Source organism: Anolis sagrei, chromosome 11 (genome assembly GCF_037176765.1).
Source record: "Anolis sagrei isolate rAnoSag1 chromosome 11, rAnoSag1.mat, whole genome shotgun sequence".
Lineage (NCBI taxonomy): Eukaryota > Metazoa > Chordata > Lepidosauria > Squamata > Dactyloidae > Anolis > Anolis sagrei.
In genome coordinates this window covers 30,954,005-30,975,561 of record NC_090031.1, presented here as the reverse complement: position 1 = coordinate 30,975,561, position 21,557 = coordinate 30,954,005, and the positions used below count along the sequence as shown (strand labels likewise).

General features: G+C 35.3%; 1 protein-coding gene across 3 annotated transcripts in view; it reads right to left on the bottom strand.

Moving 5' to 3' along the window:
* TBX4 (T-box transcription factor 4) overlaps positions 1-21,557 on the bottom strand; it is a 99,345-nt gene that overhangs the window by 73,641 nt on the left and 4,147 nt on the right. Inside the window, exon 2 of one of the 3 annotated variants that reach the window (XM_060756798.2) lies at positions 10,813-10,903. The exons of 1 other annotated variant lie outside the window; for it this stretch is intronic. The gene's annotated coding sequence lies outside the window, so the exon portion shown is untranslated. Of the gene's footprint in view, positions 1-10,812; positions 11,406-21,557 lie in introns of those variants that run through there. One more of the 3 variants, XM_060756797.2, reaches the window with a different exon arrangement.

The following is a 21,557-nucleotide window of genomic DNA, read 5'->3' as shown; positions in this document are numbered from 1 at the left end:
ATTGACACCAAATTTGGACACAAGACACCTAACAACCCAAGGCATGTCCTTCACTCAAAAAAATTGATTTTGTCATTTGGGAGTTGTAGTCGCTGGGATTTATAGTTCACCTATAATCACAGAACATTCTGAACCCCACCAACGATAGAATTGGGCCAAACCTCCCGCACAGAACCCTCATGTGGGCCACAGCAACGTGTGACAGGGGACAGCTAGTATAATATAATATCTATATAAATAAAAATGTAATGTTTATTTGTGGGATTTACATAACTCAAAAACCACTGGACAGATTGACACCAAATTTGGACACAAGACACCTATCAGGCCAACTAGTGACCACCACTCATTAAAACACTGGTAAACACAGCAGAAGGAAGTTAAAAAGCCAAAAGAACCCCCCCCCCCCAATACATTACAACGCATGCGCAAAACCACATATATACACAAACACACACACACATATATATACACATATACACAATTTGGACACAATACACCTATCAGGCCAACAAGTGGCTATCGCTCATAAAAACACTGAAAAACACGGCAGAAGAGACGTAAAAACCCCTCCAAAATACAAAAAAATACATTACAACGCATGCGCAAAACCACATATAAACGCAAACACACACACACACATATATATATACACATATACACAATTTGGACACAATACACCTATCAGGCCAACGAGTGACCATCACTCATAAAAACACCGAAAAACACAGCAGAAGAGACTTAACCCCCCCCCCAATACAAAAAAAAATACATTACAACACATGTGCAAAACCACATATATACACAAACACATATATATACACATATACACAAATATATACACATTTACACATACATACACTCACAAAACACATATATACAGACTGGGCCACAACAACAAATGGCAGGGGACAGCTGGTAATATAATATAATATACTATAATATAATATATTGTATATACATATAATATTTATAACATTATAACACAATACAATATAATACTAATAATAATAATAATACAATATTGTAATTATATATATTTATATTACATGTAATATTATTAATATTACAATATAATTGTATAGTACAATATAGTAATATATAATACTGATATTGTAGTATGCTAATAATATAATATATTGTATGTATATGTGTGTGTGTGTGTATCTATATCTATATCTATATATCTATATCTATATATATCTTGTAAGCAGCTCTAAGTCCCCTTCGGGGTGAGAAGGGCGGTATATAAATATCGTAAATAAATAATAATAAATAAACTTCTGCTCTTATAGATTCATTCATAATGTTTTTATGACACAGGAGGCAAAACTTTTTGACCCACCCGGTGTACACTGGACTTAATTCACTTTCAAAGAGAAAAAAACACAATTGCACACTCCTCACCCTCCTTCCCAAATGTGTTCCCCTAAAATGTTTGCAATTGTCCCAGGAAACAGGGGCAAGGTCCATAATCTCCAGTCTCCTGCTGTAAAAAGAAAGACCCGTTGGAGATGGAGTCTCGCCTCCTCCGACCCCTTTATGAGCTCTATGCTGGAAAGATGGCATGGAGGGTTGGCGACCCTTTTCCTCCCAAATAAGAGAGAGGCCTTTCCTTATCTTTAGAGTCAGTCCATTTTGAGCTTTGGTCCTAATCCCAAAGGCAGACCCTGGGAGATGCTCTGCGTAAACATCCTACCAGGCAAGACAGATAAGAACAAGGGCCGCTCTTCCAGTGGGAAAAAAGCAATAAAGATTAGGAAAAGGGGGCAGGAACGCAGACACACCATCAGGGGCCACCTTCCCAGATGTATTCCTAAAACATTGGGGAGATTTTGTCATTCAGTTTCTGAATCCAGTTTATGTGGCAGTGTAGACTCATATAATCCAATTCTTTTTTTTAAGGAACAAGGAATATCATTAATTGAATGCCCATTCATTACATATAAGTGGGAGTCAACGCTACTGAATTTGCCAGAATTTAGTAGACATGTAAAGCATTGAGGATGCTTGCCACAGATGCAGGCAAAACGTCAGGAGAGAATGCTTCTAGAACATGGCCATATAGCCCAAAAAAACTACAACCCAGTGATTCCAGCCATGAACACCTTCGACAATACATACATTACTGTATGTAATGTATGGATCCAGATAGATAGATAGATAGAATAATAATAATAATAATAATAATAATAAATAGCTATCCACATATAATAATATAGGGATAATAATAATAATATATGGATAATAAAAGTAATAATAATAAAGCATCCCTATATGGATGTTGATAGTAAATGACTACCTTTATATATATATAATATCACATACACGTACTTAATAATGTACGGATCTATTATTTATTTATATATATATATATATATATATATATATACAGATAAAATAATAATAATAAATAGCTATCCACATATAATAATATAGGGATAATAATAATATATGGATAATAAAAGTAAGAATAATAAAACATGCCTATATGGACGATAGTAAATAACTATCTTTATATAATAACACACACACATACTTAATAATGTATGGATCCATATATATAAATATAGATAATATTTCCTGTATGATCAACCCCACTCTCCTGTATAGTGTTGGGCTATTGGTTTATGTATATGACTTTTCTCCCAATGCGAGACCCAAGGTGTTAAAACACAATTTGGAGTGAAAACAAACTGCAATTGAACAAACAATAATTATGTTTTCCTTAGTATCTTTTATTATTTTAATCTGATTTCTTTTATTGCAATACATCTGCTGATGTTTATTTCTCATCTTTTGATATTGTGTGATTTATTTAAGGCATTGAATGTTTGCCTTATTTATGTGTATTTGTTTATTATTTATTGATTTCCTGTACTTGTACCCCTCCCTCTTTGCACCCCGAAGGGAACTCAGGGCGGACTCACAACCGGCAGAAACTCAATGCTCAACAGACAAAAAGAACTGTTACAATTAATGTATGTAAACCACCTTGAGTCCCTTTGGGGAGAGTGAAGTATTATTATGCTTGTGGGTCAAAACATTTTGCCTCCTGCGTCATAAAAACATTATGAATGAACCTATAAGAGCAGAAATTGCTCCAGATCAGAGCCTGAACTGTCCTCAACCCAAAACTACCATTCAACATAGTCACCATCCATTTGGACACATTTGTGCCATTGTTGAACCCAGGCATCCAAACCATTTTGGAAAAATTCAGAGTTTTGCTTCATTATTTTAAAGCTGTTTGAACATCATTCAAGTCACTGAATCTGAAACCATGTAAGTTGTCTTTCAGAGGTCCAAACAGGTCAAAGTCCATTACATAAACATTCTTCAAATGAGTATGGATTTTTCCTGAGGTGTGCAACCTTTTTTCCCCCAGAAATGCATTGACAACTGTTTCTTTGAGCTTCAGATTCATGGTTCTAATCAGTCAATTGGAACAAGAAAAGACTCTGTCAGTAGAGTAAGGTTTCCTCTATCCTACCATGCAGAGATAGTCCAGTAGCTGGGAAAGAAAGAAAAGTTAGAGCCGTGAGGGCATTACTTTTTGACCCACCCTCGTATGTCAGGTACACATTATGCACATAGATAGATAGGAAGATAAATAGACAGACAGACAGATAGAGAATAGATAGATAGATAGATAGATAGATAGATAGATAGATAGATAGATAGATAGACAGACAGATAGACAGATAGACAGATAGACAGATGGAATACTCTATCAGTAGAGTAAGGTTCCTTCTATCATACCATGCATAGATAGTCCAGTAGCTGGGAAAGAAAGAAAAGCTACAGCGATGGAGGCATTACTTTTTGACCCACCTTCATAATAGTATTATTATTGTTGTTATTATTATTATGCAGAAGTTTTAAAGAAAAACAATCCCGCCATCACATTTAAAAAATCCATTGAAAACAATTCTGAAAAGACAGTAGAAACGTACCCCCTCGTGTTAAAAATAATACAAAATGGACAGAATGTAGAGACTGAAAAAGTTTTCCTTGAATTTAGTCTTGACAAAAGGCTAAGTTATAATAAGGTTAATATAGTACATGCCATTTAGAGAGATAAGGTGCACACAAAACAATCCACACTGGAAGCCAAAAATATAAGCATTCACAGATTATAAATAAGCATTCACAGAAACACTCAAATAAAGCTTTCTCTGGGTTGTTGTGAGTTTTTCGGGCTGTATGGCCATGTTCTAGAAGCATTCTCTCCTGTCATTTCGTCTGCATCTATGGCAGGCATCCTCAGAGGTTGTGAGGACCTCACAGAGGATGCTTGCCATAGATGCAGGTAAAACGTCAGGAGAGAATGCTTCTGGAACATGGCCATACAGCCTGAAAAAACTCACAACTCAGTGATTCCAGCCATGAAAGCCTCAGCAATACAAAGTTTTGTCTCATTTGGAGAGAAAGCATAAGAAATATGATTCCTATAATATGTCCATCCTCTCGCTCTATGACATACTTGTTGTTTACCTCTACCAGCCTTCCCCTTGTTTACCCTCCACCTAGTGCTGACCCTTCACCCCCCCCCCCCCAGCCAGTTACAATAATTATTTCTACAATTCCATTGTTTCTATTACAGGTTTTCTCCCTTTACCGTCAATATATACAAATTCTATAAAAAAATTCCCCATATCTTCCCATTCAAAGCATTAGATCTGCATTCTGAAACTGGATTATGTGGCGGTGTAGTCCAAGAAAAAAATATATTAGGGAATGGAAGCAAAGTATGTTGGATAAGAAAGCCATCCTTACAAACCAAACTTTCCTAAGAATATTTGCCTCATATTATAGGAAGAGAAGCTTGGCCTGGGTCTTCCTCTGAGGCTGAGAGAGTGTTTTCCCAAAATGTTTTCCCAAAAGTGGGGATTCGAACCCAGGTCTCCAGAGTCCCAACTCCTTGGCTCTGGGTTTAGATCTTTTCCCCCTTAGAGATTGATTAGTCATACTAGTGCTATTATTATTATTATTATTATTATTATTATTATTATTCTGACACAAAACACAGTATTTCACAGCAAATGAGATATATGTGCTGGATTTCGTATCACAAAATCACAAGTTTAGGACTGTGCAATGTATTTTCGAATGATGTACGCAGATTCAAGTAAGGTGGCCTATTGCAGCTGACAGATTGTGATTTTGTCAATGTTTATTGTTTATCCAAATGCGGGCTGAGATAATAATAATTATTATTATTATTATTATTATTATTATTATTATTATTATTATTATTTTCCTGACACAAAAACACAGTATGTCACAGCAAACAAGATCTATATGTTGGATTTCGTATCACAAAATCACAAGTCAAACACTTCCCAAGCATCTAGGACTGTGTGATGTATTGTTGTTATTGTTATTATTATTATTATTATTATTATTATTATTATTATTATTATTTGATATACAGCAAGACACGTTCACAGCAAACAAGATCACGTTGCCCACTTTTGTATTGGATCACACCTTGGACACTTCCCAAATGTCTAGAACTGTGTGATGTATTGGATTATTATTATTATTATTATTATTATTATTATTGCTATTTTTCCTAGTACTACTGTTAGTTTGCTTTGGCCCTCCCTTTCCTCTGGCTCTTTGGAAAGACTCCTTGCAAAGGCTGTGAGCGACTGAGGCTGAAGCTCCACCAGCTATATAATCCAAAGCAAATAATCTGGGATCCGAAACCGGATTCTCTGGCAGTGTAGATGGGACCTGAGCAAGTTCCACACCCACAGATGGCAGAGAAAGAGTAAAACCTGTGAAAATCTACCAAATGCCACCAACCTCTGAGACCTCCAACTGGTTTTGGATTAAATGCCCACCAAACCTTTCGGATGACCCGCTTTTTAGAAAACACACAGAAAAGACATAAAAGTAGGATATTATTATATTATATATATATTATTATTATTATAATAATATATATATAATATAATAATATCCTACTTATATATTATTATATATATTATATATATATTATTATGAGATATAGAAAAGACATAAAAGTAGGATATTATTATATTATTACTATATATATATATATATATATATATATATAGTAATAATATAATAATATCCTACTTTTATGTCTTTTCTATATCTCATATATAATATAGGACTGATAATAATAATTACCTATATTTAATACATGGATCCATGTCTAATAATATATGGATAACCATAGTCATCAAAATAAATAATCACCCGTATGTAATAGTATATGGTTCCATATGTAAGAGATGGATAATAATAATAATAAAAATAATAAATAACTATCCACACATAATATATGGATGATAATGATAAATGACTATCCATCTCTAATACATGGATCCATGAATAATACTATATGGATAATAATAGTCATAATAATAAATAATTATGTAATAAGATATGGATAATAATACTGTAATAATAATAATAATAATAATAATAAACTATCCCTATATAATAATACATGGATGATGATAATTAATAACTATCTATATATAATATATAGGTATATATAATAAACTATACATATGTAATGATTTATGGATCCATATATATATATATATATATATATATATACAGAGAATACTAGTAATAATAATAATAATAATAAATAACTACCCACATATAATAATATATGGATAATAACAAAGTATTCCTATATAATGATATATGACAATAAAAAACTATATATATATATATATATATATCCCCCTAGGTAATAATGTATTGATATATATATATATGTGTGTGTGTGTGTGTGTGTGTGTGTGTGTGTAATAATAATAGTAATGATATATGGATAATAATAGTAATAATAATAAACTATCCTTATAGACTAATATATGGAAGATGACAATTAACTATCTATATATAATATATAACTATACGTATGTAATAATATATGGATCCATATATATAATATACAGATAATAATAGTAATAATAATAAGCTATCCCTATACAGTAATGTAGAAAAATCTATACATAATATATAGGGGTGTGTGGGTGTGTATATCCATATGGAATAATGTATGGATCCATATATATAATATACAGATAATAATAGTAATAATAATAAGCTATCCCTATACAGTAATGTAGGGATGATAATAAATATCTATACATAATATATAGGGGTGTGTGTGTGTGTGTGTATGTATATATATATATATATATATCCGTATGGAATAATGTATGGATCCATATATATAATATACAGATAATAGTAGTAATAATAACAATAAACAACTATCCACATATAATAATCTATGGATAATCACAATAATAAACTATCCCTACCCAGTAATGTATGGATGGTGATAATAAATGACTACCTATGTATTATATATTTGTTGTTGTTCATTCATTCAGTCGTTTCCGACTCTTCCTGACTTCATGGACCATTCCCTGCCAGAGCTCCCTGTCTGTCGTCACCACCCCCAGCTCCTTCAAGGTCAATCCAGTCACTTCAAGGATATTATATATTATATATGTATTATATATAGGTCCTTCTTATAATATGATGGTTTGAAAGGACTTTCCCGAGACCTTGAAGCCAATCCTGAAATGCAGAGAGAGAGAGAGAGAGCCAACCCAACTTGAACCCACTCCCCTGTGGATTCTTTGCCTTTCCTTAAAGGATCCATTGATCCCAGGGGTTTGGAAGAGCTAGCTCACCTGCCTGGATACAAAACCCAAACCCAGGCGTTTCTGGGATCCGAGAACTAAGGCTTCGGGAAAGGGAACCCAAGGGATGGATGGAGCCCGCATGCGACCCAACGCGGGTCGGGGAAATCGCCCCAAAAATTGCCATTGCATCCAATCCGTGTTTCAGCAAGGATTGTAGGGATTTTCAAAGGGATCGGTTTTGAAATATTACACAGGAATCGACATTTGAGGCGGCAAGTCTATTTTCCTAAAGCGGATTCTAGAGGGTGGGTCAGAAAGTAATGCCTCCAGAAGGAAGAAGGCGGCATTGAGGAGGGTGAGGACTTCTGACCAAGAGCAGCATCTTGATTTCCTTGCAAGGATCCACGTCGCTGCTATTATTATTATTATTATTATTATTATTATTATTAGTAGTAGTAGTAGTAGTAGTAGTAGTATTAGCCCAACTTCCACACCAGGCTGGCCTCCAACGCGTCTCTAGATCTCTGAACATCTAGCAGTAACTCCAATTAGTGGAAGTTTAGGTCATAGGAGAAAAAGAAGGAGGAGGAGGAGAAAAGAAGAGGAAGAAGGAAAAAGAGGAGGAGGAGGAGGAGAGGAGAAGGAGAAAGAGAAGAAGGAGAAGGAAAAAGGAGGAGGAGGAGGAGAAAAAAGAAGAAGGAGAAGGAAAAAGGAGAAGGAGGAGAAGGAGAAAGAAGAAGGAGAAGGAAAAAGGAGGAGAAGGAGAAAAAAGAAGAAGTAGAAGGAAAAAGGAGAAGGAGAGGAGGAAAAGGAGAAAGAGGAGGAGAAAATGAAGGAGAAGGAAAAGGAGAAGAGGAGGAGAAGGAGAAAAAAGGAGAGTAGGAAAAGGAGAAAGAAAGGGAGGAGGAGAAGGAAAAAAAGAAGGAAAATGGAGGAGAAAAAAGAAGGACAGGAGGAAAAAAAGGAGAAGAAGGAGAAAGAGGAGAAGGAGAAAATGGAGAAGGAAAAGGAGGAGAGGAGGAGAAGGAGAAAGAAAGGGAGGAGGAGAAGGAAAAGCAAGAGAGGAGAAGGAGAAAAAAAGGAGAAAGAATGAGAAAGAGGAGAAGGAGAGGAAGAAATAGAAGGGAAAGGAGGAGAGAAGGAGAAGCAGAAGGAGAAAAAAGGAGAAAGAGAAGGAAAAGGTGAAGAAGAAGATTGGTGAGAATGAAGGGAGCGTTCAGATGAGGCCAAGCGGTGCAAAAGCGGGTGTCCTTATTGCCAGTCCCTCCGAATTGCTCCATCTCCCCCGAGAATGACGCTTCTCTTTTCCATCCAAGGTTGTTTCCAAAATCTTTCCCTCGTCGGTTGGGTTGGGTTTGTGTTCCCACGAAGGCCAATTCTCCGGCTCTTGGGAAAACCCGCTTCCAATGTCGGAGGCCGCCTTGGAGATCCATCCAAACAAGAAGGACCCAGGCCTGTCTATTTCTCTCTCCATTGGTCCTCCTTGTGTTCCTATGGACTGGGAGGAACTGGGAGGACTGGGGCTCCTGGCGAGGAGGGTAAACAACACTCCTGTTGCCTCCCTCCTTGCTCCCTTTCCAAGTCTGCCCAAAGGAGGACAGCCTCAGCTTACTCACCTTTTGCTCCAAACTGGACGCAGGAGGCAAAACTTTTTGACCCACCTTGGAATTACAAACTGGAAAGTCCAAATCTCACCAACCGACCCTGATTTCACGCTTCCAAATAGGAGTTCCGAAAGGGAGAAAGGCGCCTACCCAAGACAGGGTTTGAGGACACTGGACTCCCCAACTCTGGCTGGGTTGCTGTGAGTTTTCCGGGCTGTTTGGCCAGGTTACAGCCCGGAAAACTCACAGCAATCCAGTGATTCCAGCAGGAAAGACTTTGACAACACAGTGACTTTGTTCTCCCGAAATAGACCGCATTGGAAGGAGGAGGACACAGTGGGAATAATACTAATACTAATAATACTACTACTAATAATAATAATACATCACACAGTCCTAGACGCTTGGGAAGTATTCCGACTTGTGATTTTGTTATACGAAATCCAGCATATAGATCTCATTTGCTGTGACATAATGTGCTTTTGTGTCAATAAAATAATAATATAAAATAGACTAATAACAAAAATAAAATAGAATAATAAAAATGAAATAAAATAATAATCAAATAGAATAATCATAATAATAGAATAATAACAAAATAGGATAAAAATAAATCAGAATAATAATAAAAAAGAATGATAATAAAACAGAATAATAAAATAGACTAATAACAAAAAATAAAATAGAATAATAAAACAAAATAAAATAGAATAATAATAAAATAGAATAAAAAACAATAAAATAAAAATAAAATAGAATAATAAGAAATAGAATGATAATAATATAGACTAACAATAAAAATAAAATAGAATAATAAAAATAGAATAAAATAAACTAATAACAAAAGTAAAATAGGCGAATAATAAAATAAAACAGACTAATAATAATAAAATAGAATAATAATAATAATAATAATAAAATAGAATAATAATAAAAAAGACTAATAGCAAAAAATAAAAGAGAATAATAAAATAGAATAAAAATAAAAGAGAATAACAAAAAATAGAATAAAAATAGCAATAAAACAGAATAAAAAAAGAATAAACATAAAATAGAATAAATAATAAATAGAATGATAATAATATAGACTATTAATAAAAAATAAAATAGAATAATAATAAAACAGAATAACAATAAAATAGAATAATAATAATAAAATGGAATAATAATAAAATATAGTAATAAAATAATAATAATAATAATAATACTTTATTTCTAGGCCCCCTAGAAATTCTTCCATTCTCTGGCATCGCTTTTACTTTCATTCTGAAGTCTGCTCCCAAAGGCTTTCACTTTAGGAATGTGGAGACTGAAGGGCAATGCCATAGGATTGGGGGCACAATCCTCCTCCATGGACCCCCCCATGGATCCCCCAACCCAACCCTCAAAACCATGCAAGACTTTAGCAACTTTGGTTCCCTCCAAAGGGATGGCAAGTGGTTCCTTTCTCTTTTGAAGGCGGTAAACACTCCCTTTCCCATCTCAACCCACCCTTTCCAAAAAAAATCCCCTTTTCAGCCCAGTTTAGAGACTAGATTTCACAAACTTGGACTCACAGAAACCGTCCTGAAGTCTGGAGGGATGTGGCTTCCTCTGCTCCTGTCCCCTTGGCTTCATCAAAAGCATCCAAGGGGTCTTGTCAGCATCCTTGGACCCAAAATATGGATAAAAGAGGATGATAATAATAATAATCAGAGTCCACTAAGAAGGAAGGAAGGCCTTCAGATGCTTGGGGTGAGGAAAGGAGACAGGGCGTCTCTTCTGGAGGGCTCTGTCTCCATCCATGCCCCTCCAAAAAAGAAAAAAAAGAAGGGAGGAAGGGAAGAGAGAGAGAAAGAGGGAGAGATGCCGAGGGGAGCCTTGCCTCCCTCCTGCCTTCCTTCCTTCCTCCTTTCCCTCCCTCTTTCTTCTCTGCTGACGTTGCAGGCTGTCAATCTTGGAAGAGCAAGCTTCCAAACAAGGGAGGACACCCCCTTGGCTTTCTCAAGTCCCCCCCAAAATAAAAGTGCTGGGCCTCCTCTCCTTGCCTTGCTTGCACTTCCAACCAAGATCAACAACTGAGGCTCCCATCTTTGCTGGCTTTGGGGATCCTGCTTTTCCCAAAGAGAGATGGTTTAAATTATAGTCCCATGTGGAGCGCATAAACCTCAACCAGGCCTGGATGGGATGGTAAAAGACTGGCCTTGGGAACTAGGCTTGGGCCTGCACTTTTGGAAAATGGCATTCAGAGCCTTTTGGGAAAACCAGGCCTAACCTTTTGTAAAGTGGGATCTTCCCCAGAAGAGTTCAAAACTCTGTCTACCAGTGTGTAAAAAACTCTAAAATCAGGATAGTAAATAAAGAGCAACACTCAGAAAACAGGGGAATTCCAGACAGACAATCAGGGCCAGCTAACACCTCCTAAAGAGCAACACTCAGAAAACAGGGGAATTCCAGACAGACAATCAGGGCCAGCTAACACCTCCTAAAGAGCAACACTCAGAAAACAGGGGAATTCCAGACAGACAATCAGGGCCAGCTAACACCTCCTAAAGAGCAACACTCAGAAAACAGGGGAATTCCAGACAGGAAACAACCAGGGCCAGCTAACACCTCCCAACAAATACCCCATTGCTCCTACTTTAAATCAGGCATGAGCAAACGTAAACCCTCCCTCCAGGTGTCTTGGACTTCCACAATTCCAATCAGGGCCAGCTAACACCTCCCAACAAGTACCCCAGTGATCCTCCTTCTGATCAGGCATCAGCATACTTGGGCCCTCCCTTCGGGTGTTTTGGACTCCCACAATTCCAATCAGGGCCAGCTAACACCTCCCAACAAACACCTCCATGCTCCTACTTTACTTTAGATCAGGCATGGGCAAACTTGGGCCCTCCCTCCAGGTGTTTTGGACTTCAACTCCCACAATTCCAATCAGGGCCAGCTAACACCTCCCAACAAGTACCCCAGTGCTGGTACTTTAAATCAGGCATGAGCATACTTGGGCCCTCCCTCCAGGTGTTTTGGACTTCAACTCTCACAATTCCAATCAGGGCCAACCAACACCTCCCAACAAGTACCCCAGTGGTCCTACTTCTGATCAGGCATGAGCAAACTTGGACCCTCCCTCCAGGTGTTTTGGACTTTAACTCCCACAATTCCAATCAGGGCCAGCTAACACCAACCAACAAAAGATTCCCTCCCAGGCAGAAACCAGCCAGGCTTTGAAGCTGCAAGGCTATTCACTGCTAATCAAGGTTGTCAATGGCAGTATTCACACTTGCCTCCAACTGACAAGAGTTCTTTCTCCCGCCCTGGTCCTTCCACAGATATATAAGCCTCTCTTACAGGACAGTAAATAAAGAGCAACAACCAGAAAACAGGGGAAAACCAGAGAGGAAACAATCAGGGCCAGCTAACACCTCTCAACAAAGGATTCCCCTCCCCAGGCTGCAACCAGCCAGGCTTTGAAGCTGCAAGGCTATTCAATACTAACCAAAGTGGCCAATGGCAACATTCACACTTTCCTCCAACAGACAAGAGTTCTTTCTCCCACCCTGAACCTTCCAGAGATATATAAACCCCACTTACTTAGTTTCCAATATAGCTGACAACCTCTGAGGATGCCTGCCATAGATATGGGCGAAACATCAGGAGATAAAGCTTCTAGAACATGGCCAGACAGCCTGGAAAACTCACAGCAACCCAGTTAAAAACTTGCTTGAGTCAACCTTCATGCAACTAGTATTCATGTAAGGCAATTAGGTTTCTCAGCTGTTAGACTGATATACTTAGGAATTGCTTTGAACTGATAGGAATGAAGACATGCCAATGGACAAAAACATTTCTCTGTGCAGATAACACGGGGCATCTTTCTTAGAATCTTAACAGCTCAAAGCCTAAAGCATCTCTCTGTTCTGAGAGTCTAATGGAGTCTCTGTATTCTAAAATGGAGTCTGAGTCCTGAACAGTCCCAGATCTGATCACGTGGTTTACAGCCCCTCCAGTTGAATAACCCCAAGGGCATGTTTGGCCTCCTTAGCATGATGCCTCTGCACAGGCCACCAGCAAAGGGTCCTTTTTGTTCCCCCCCCCCCCAATCACTCATTATTTGGGGGCAAAAGTGAAGGAAGCCGCAAGGAAAGGTGGGTAATAAATAAATTACTATTATTATTATCATCTGTTGGAAATAGCAACCTTCCACTAGTTATTGGTTATGTATATAATTCAGATTGCTGACTGTATTGTATGCTGGTTCCTTCACTCTGTGTTGTGGGAGGGGCTGCAGACCATGTGATCAGATCTGGGACTGCTCTGAGCTCAGACTCCATTTGTAGTCATCATCATCACCGTTTTAGTCCAGTCCTGATTTCTCATGGTTTCCACTGGATGAACACAATTCCAAGTATTATCACCAGAGCAAGAGAATCTTCCAGTTCTATCCCAAGGAAAGGAACACAGTAGCGCTTTTTGAGACTTTGGGAGGAAGGCGTTATTGGCACCCAGCGTTCACGGACGACAATCCACTTCATCAGATGCATGGAGACAGCTCATCAATCTACAAGATTTCATCACAGTCTCCTTCCCTTATCTCCAAACTTAGAAGCCTTATCTCTGACTCCAGCTCTGGTTCATAATCCCATTTGGTGTGTTGTCAAAGGCTTTCATGGCCGGAATCACTGGGTTGCTATGAGTTTTCTGGCCATGTTCTGGAAGCATTCTCTCCTGAAGTTTCATCCACATCTAGGGCAAGCATACTCAGAGGTTTGTTCGAAACTAGGCAAGTGGGGTTGATACATCTATGGAATAATGTCCAGAGTGGGACAAAAAAAACTCTTGTCTGTTGTAGGGAAGTGTAAATGTTGCCATTGGGGAATCCTTTGTTGGGAGGTATTAGCTGGCCCTGTTGTCCAGAGTGGGAGAAAGAACTCTTGTTTGTTGGAGGCAAGTGTGAATGTTGCTACTGGCCACCTTGATTGGCATTGCATGGCCTTGCAGCTTCAAAGTTGGCTGGTTGCTGCCTGGGGAATCCTTTGTTGGGAGGTGTTAGCTGGCCCTGTTGTCCAGAGTGGGAGAAAGAACTCTTGTCTGTTGGAGGCAAGTGTGAATGTTGCCACTGGCCACCTTGATTGACATTGAATGGCCTTGCAACTTCAAAGCCTGGCTGGTTGCTGCCTGGGGGGAGTCTTTGTTGAGAGGTGTTAGCTGGCCCTGATGTCCAGGGTGAGAGAAAGAACTCTTGTGTGTTGGAGGGAAGTGTGAATCTGGCCACCTTGATTCACATTGAATGGCCTTGCAGCTTCAAACCCTGGCTGGTTGCTGCCTGGGGGAATCCTTTGTTGGGAGGTGTTAGCTGGCCCTGATTGGAATTGTGGGAGTTGAAATCCAAAACTCCTGGAGGGAGGGCCTAAGTTTGTCCACGCCTAATCTAAACTAAAGTAGGACCACTGAGTTGTGGACTTGTGTGTCTGTTTCTTCAATGGGACAACCATGGACTACGCCTCTGGAGGCCATGGTTCAAGTCCTGGAAACGCATTGGGTGACTTTGGGCAGGTCACACTCTCTCAGCCTCAAAGGAAGACAAAGGCAAACCCATTCCAAATCAGAGTGGAATTGAAGGCACACAAAGAGAACGTGTATTGACTTGCACTGAAATATCAATTTCATTGATCTACTTTGATAAGGCTCAACCAACAGGACTCCAGCCTTGCACACATGTTGCCTTCTCAATGGAGCAAACTGCAACTCCCATCATCTCATGGGGAAAGCGGAGAGAGACATAACGCAACTGGTAGGTGCACTGAAGTCCCATAAGTCTTACAGAATCCAATTCCATTGGCTAAAACAACAGGGAGAACCCCAATTGACTTCTTAGTTCTGTTTGTGAGTCTATCTGAACTGCAGAGTCTTCATCACAGTCGGGTGAGATGCTTGGGGTTCTGTGCTAGAAATCCCAAGCCTACTCCCATGAACTCCAGTAGAGAATCCTAAATATCAAACTACAGATGCCAGGGTTTTGTGGGATGTGTAGTCCCTCTTCTTCCAGGTGTCTCCTCAGAATGAAGACTCGGGTAAGTTGGGGCAGAACTGTAGCTCAACTCTGCTTTTCTTTCCTGCCAGACAATGATCCAAAGCCAAGTCTGAACTAGCCATTGGTGCCCTTGTATTGGATCAATCCTACAGTGGACAGGATTCCCTAGCAGTTGAAGAGGGATCAAACCACATCTATTTAACAGTTCAGCAGAAGTGGGGGGGGGGGGGGTCCTTCATCTACTATACAGGGCCAGAAGTGATGGGACCCAAGTCTAAACAGGAAAGGCATGCTTCATAATGCACTACATACACTTAGCTTGGAGGCCTTTTATGTACAATATTTTAAATAATTGTGTGTATGGAGGGATGTTGATGTACCTCAAGGGCTCACTTTTGACAATGTTAAGAGCATTTTGAAATGCTCGATAAGGGATTACCAACCTGTATTGTTGTTGTTGTTGTATTTTATCATTATTATTATAGTATTATTATTATAGTATTATAGTATTATAATACTTTATTATTATAGTATTGCATTATTATTATTATAGTATTATAGTATTCTTATGTAGTTATTATTATTATTATTGTATTTTATCATTATTATTATAGTATTGTCATTATTTTATTATTATTATAGTATTGCATTATTATTATAGTATTATAGTATTCTTATATTATTATTGTTGTTGTTATACTTTATCATTATTATTATTATAGTATTATTATTATTTTAATATTATAGTGTTATCCTTTATTATTACAGTATTGCATTATTATTATAGTATTATAGTATTCTTATATTATTATTATTATTGTATTTTATCATTATTATTATAGTATTATTATTATTTTATTATTACAGTATTGCATTATTATAGTATTCTTATATTATTATTATTATTATTATTATTATTATTATTATAGTATTGCATTATTATAGTATTGCATTATTTGTTGTTGTTCATTCGTTCAGTTGTTTAGACTCCTCATGGTCTCCCGTCACCACCCCCAGCTCCTTCAAGGTCAATCCAGTCACTTCAAGGATGCCATCCATCCATCTTGCCCTTGGTTGGCCCCTCTTCCTTTTTCCTTCCATTTTCCCCAGCATCATTCTCTTCTCTAAGCTTTATTTTATTATAGCATTATAGTATTATTATTATTTTATTATAGTATTATTATAGTATTATTATTACAGTAATATAGTATTTTATTTTATTATTATTATTATAGCATTATACTATTTTATTATATGATTTTTTTTTCATGTCAGGAGAAACTGCAAGTGGGACACCCGAATCTGTTACCATCCTGTGGGAGGCTTCTCTCATGTCCCTGCATGGGAAGCAGGAGCTGACAGACAGGAGCTCACCTCGCTCCCTAGATTCCAACTGCAGACCTTTTGGTCAGCAGTTCAGCCGGCACAAGGGTTTAACCCATTGCACCTATATTATATGATTAATGTTGTTGTTATTGATTATGATGATTAATTTATTACTGGTCTCTCCCTGCGGCTCCAGGCCGGATACAACATTATTAAAACAAGAGACCAAAACACTATTCACAGACATAGAGCAAGATATATACAGTTAAAAGACAAGTTAAAATCCATCAATATTATTATTATGTTGTTATTGCAGGGCACAAAACAATCCCAATCAGCGGGTCCACTCAAAGGCCTCAGACTAGGCTCCAACAGGAAAATAAATATTACTAAATACTATGGCAAGATCTGGGAAAGTCTTAGGCGAATTTGTGATGGTTGCACATATATGCATGGCAAGATGGGAGGCCCAAGAATAACACAGGGGTGGAAAAATCCCAATGGAAAAAAGGAAAGGAGGCAAAGCGGGAATCTCTGAATTCACCTCACTTGGCAGCCTTACCTTTCTTTACTCTCTCTCTCTCTCTTATATATATAATATTATACACACACACACATATAGGAAGAGAAGGAAAACATGTCAACACATGAATCACATGTAAGAATATTATTTGTATTTTGTGAATATCTTATTGGTCCTTGAGAAGAAAACAACTTGGTTGGGGAAGGCTGCTTTGTTTCAAGTGCAGGCCAAACAACAACAATAATTACTTTTACTATATTAATATAATAATCCACAAAAACTTGTCACTATTTCCAGGAAAAGTGATACCAAGTGAAGACCTCAAAGATAATAATATAATAATAATAATAATTCACCAAAACTTGTCACTCTTTCCAGGAAAAGTGCTACCAAATAAAGACCTTAGATATAATAATATAATAATACTACAATACTATACTGTAATAATAATAATAATAATAATAATAATAATATCCATCAAAACATGTCACTCTTTCCACGGAAAGTGCTATCAAATGAAGACCTTAGATATAGTAATATAATAATACAATATTATTGTATTACAATATAGTAATAATAACAACAACAACAACAACAACAACATCCATTTGAGGTCTTCATTTGATAGCACTTTCCGTGGAAAGAGTGACATGTTTTGATGGATATTATTATTATTATTATTATTATTATTATTATTATTATTATTATTATAAAAACTTGTCAGTCTTTCCAGGAAAAGAGCTACCAAATGACCTCAAATATAATAATATAATAATACAATAATATTATAATATAATTATAATTATAATAATCCACCAAACTTGTAACTCTTTCCAGGAAAAGTGCTACCAGATTAAGACCTCAAATATTATAATATAATATAATATAATATAATATAATATAAATTATATTATTGTAATGTTTATTTGTGGGATTAACATAACTCAAAAACCACTGGTTGAATTGTCACCGAATTTGGATACAATACACCTCTCAGGTCAAGGAGTGGCCATCACTCATAAAAACACTGAAAAACACAGCGGAAGGTACTTTAAAAAGCCAAAAAACAAAAATTATATTACAATGGATGCTCACAATCACATATATATACATGCAAACACAAATATATGCATACCAAACACATATACACAGACTGGACCACAGCAGATGGCTACTAATATAATAATGCAATCATATTACAATATTATAATTATATTAATCCACAAAAACTTGTCACTCTTTCCAGGAAAAGTGCTACCAGGTGAAGACCTCAAATATAATAATATAATAATATTACAATATAAAATATAATAATAATAATAATAATAATAATAATCCACCAAACTTGTCGCTCTTTCCAGGAAAAGTGCTACCAGAGGAAGACCTCAAATATAATAATAATAATAATAATAATAATAATCCACAAAAACTTGTCACTCTTTCCAGGAAAAGTGCTACCAGGTGAAGACCTCAAATATAATAATATAATAATATTACAATATAAAATATAATAATAATAATAATAATAATAATCCACCAAACTTGTCGCTCTTTCCAGGAAAAGTGCTACCAGAGGAAGACCTCAAATATAATAATAATAATAATAATAATAATAATCCACCAAACTTGTCACTCTTTCCAGGAAAAGTGCTACCAGGTGAAGACCTCAAATATAATAATACAATAATATTACAATATAATAATAATAATAATAATAATACACCAAACTTGCCACTCTTTCCAGAAAAAGTGCTACCAAATGAAGACCTCAAATATAATAATATAATAATACAATAATATTACAATATAATAATAATAAAATCCACAAAAACTTGTCACTCTTTCCAAGAAAAGTGCTACCAGGTGAAGACCTCAAATATAATAATATAATAATATCATAATATTACAATATAATAATAATCTACAAAAATTTGTTGCTTTTTCCAGGAAAAGTGCTACCAAATGAAGCCCTCAAATCAAAGAAAGATGGCTCTGGTCAGGCTTCCTTGGCCCCAAGAAGAACAATAATAATAGTCGCATTTTGTTGTTGTTACTACTACTACTATTACTATTGCAGGCAGCCCCAAAGTTAGGAACAAGAGCGGTTGAGTAAGTTTGGTACTTAAGTTGAAGCTGAAGTCGGAACTGGGGCCCTCCTTCAGTGTCACTTTTGCTATTTTATTAATTGAGGTGTGATTATTTCTATGTCTCCTCGAAGCATGTTTTGAATTTCCACTTCAAACCGAGGCAAGGACCTGTCTCTTTTATTATCCGAAATCTCCCCCATAGTCCAACACGAAAAGAGCAGGAAAAAGGGGGAAACTTTGGGGCTTCTACCTCCCATGGATTTGGACTCAATTCCCCTCTTAATCCGGGGGAGAATGGCATCTTTTTGTATTGAAATAAGTCCAAAGGATAATGATATAATGATATAATGATTGGCATCCAAGCAAACTTCAGAGAAAGCGGGGAGGGTTTGCAATACACACAAGGTCTAGATAGGGTCACAGCTTCGGGGGGAAAAGACTACATGGAAATCGGATCCAACTTTCCCGTCGGAATAAACCGTTTTCGGATTGAAAACGGCCAGACGCAGATCTCCTATCCGAAGCTAGTCCCCTTCCCAAAGGGCAAGACTCTTCTGGGTTCAATTCCCACACTCTCAATGGCCCCAAAGAGGCCCTTTCCAAATCTCTTTTGCAATGAAGGATTGCAGAGTGTGGCTTTCCCCTCTTCCCAACTTGAGCTTGGTCATAACAACAACAACAACAATAAATTATATAATAATATATTATTATAATAACGAGAACTATATATATTATAATATTACAAAATATTACATATGTATATAATAATATATTTTATTTATTTTATAATAATATATAATATTATATATATTATATATTTTACTTATTTTATAATATTACATATATATAATAATATATTTTACTCATTTTATAATATTACATATGTATATAATATATTTTACTCATTTTATAATATATATATATATATTACTCATAACATTACATATGTATATAATAATATATTTTACTCATTTTATAATGATATATCATATATATTATAATATTATATATATTATATACTATTATATAATTATATGTATATAATATTTTATTATTATATCTCTAATATAAGATTATCTATATTATACAATATATTAGTATATGTATACAATAATAATATATTTTATTATTATTTTGTTTTATTATTATATCTATAATATAAGATTATCTATATTGTACAATATATTAGTATATGTATACAATAATAACACATTTTAATATTATTATATATTATATATTATATTATATATATATATATATATATATATATATATATATATTGTAGGGTTGTAGATTATATATTATATACTATCAAATAATTATATGCATATAATGTTTTATTATTATATCTATAATATAAGATTATCTATATTATACAATATATTAGTATATGTATACAATAATAATATATTTTATTATTATTTTATATTACATAATATTATAACAATAATATATATTATAGGGCTATATGGCCATGTTCTAGAAGCATTCTCTCCTGACGTTTCGCCTGCATTTATGGCAAGCATCCTCAGAGGTTGTGAGGTCTATATATATATTATATATTATATATTACATTTATTATACTGTTATATACTATTATATAATTATATGTATATAATATTTTATTATTATATGTATCATATAAGTAGGTATATATTATATTAGTATATGTATACAATAATAATAATTTTATTATTTTATATTATATTATATATTATACTATTACATTATTATATTATATTATATATATTACATTTATTATACTTTTATATATATTATATACCATTATATAATTATATGTATATAATATTTTATTATTATATGTATCATATAAGTAGGTATATATTATATTATATATTAGTATATGCATACAATAATATTTTATTATATTATATTATATATATATAAAATATATTATACTATTACATTATTATATTATATTATAATATTATAAAATAATAAAGAATATGATTATATACATGTAATGATATAATAGTCTTATATAATCTCTCTCTCTTTCTCTCTCTCTCTCTCTCTCTCACACACACACACACACTATATATATATATATATATATATATTCCTACTCTGGGAAGCCCCATCCAATATTGTCTTCCTGTTATATTCCCAGAACCCAGTTCTCATTTCACAGAGTATGTTCAGAGTAGACAAAACAAACCGAATATATATACCCTTTATATGTACACACAGATAGCGTTTTATACATAGTATACATACCGCCTAAATCTATAGTATTATTATCACCCATATCTGTGTTTACCGAGCTATTTTACCTAGCTATCTATACATCCCATGTATTTATAAATAAAAATAACACAGCATACATAATATGCA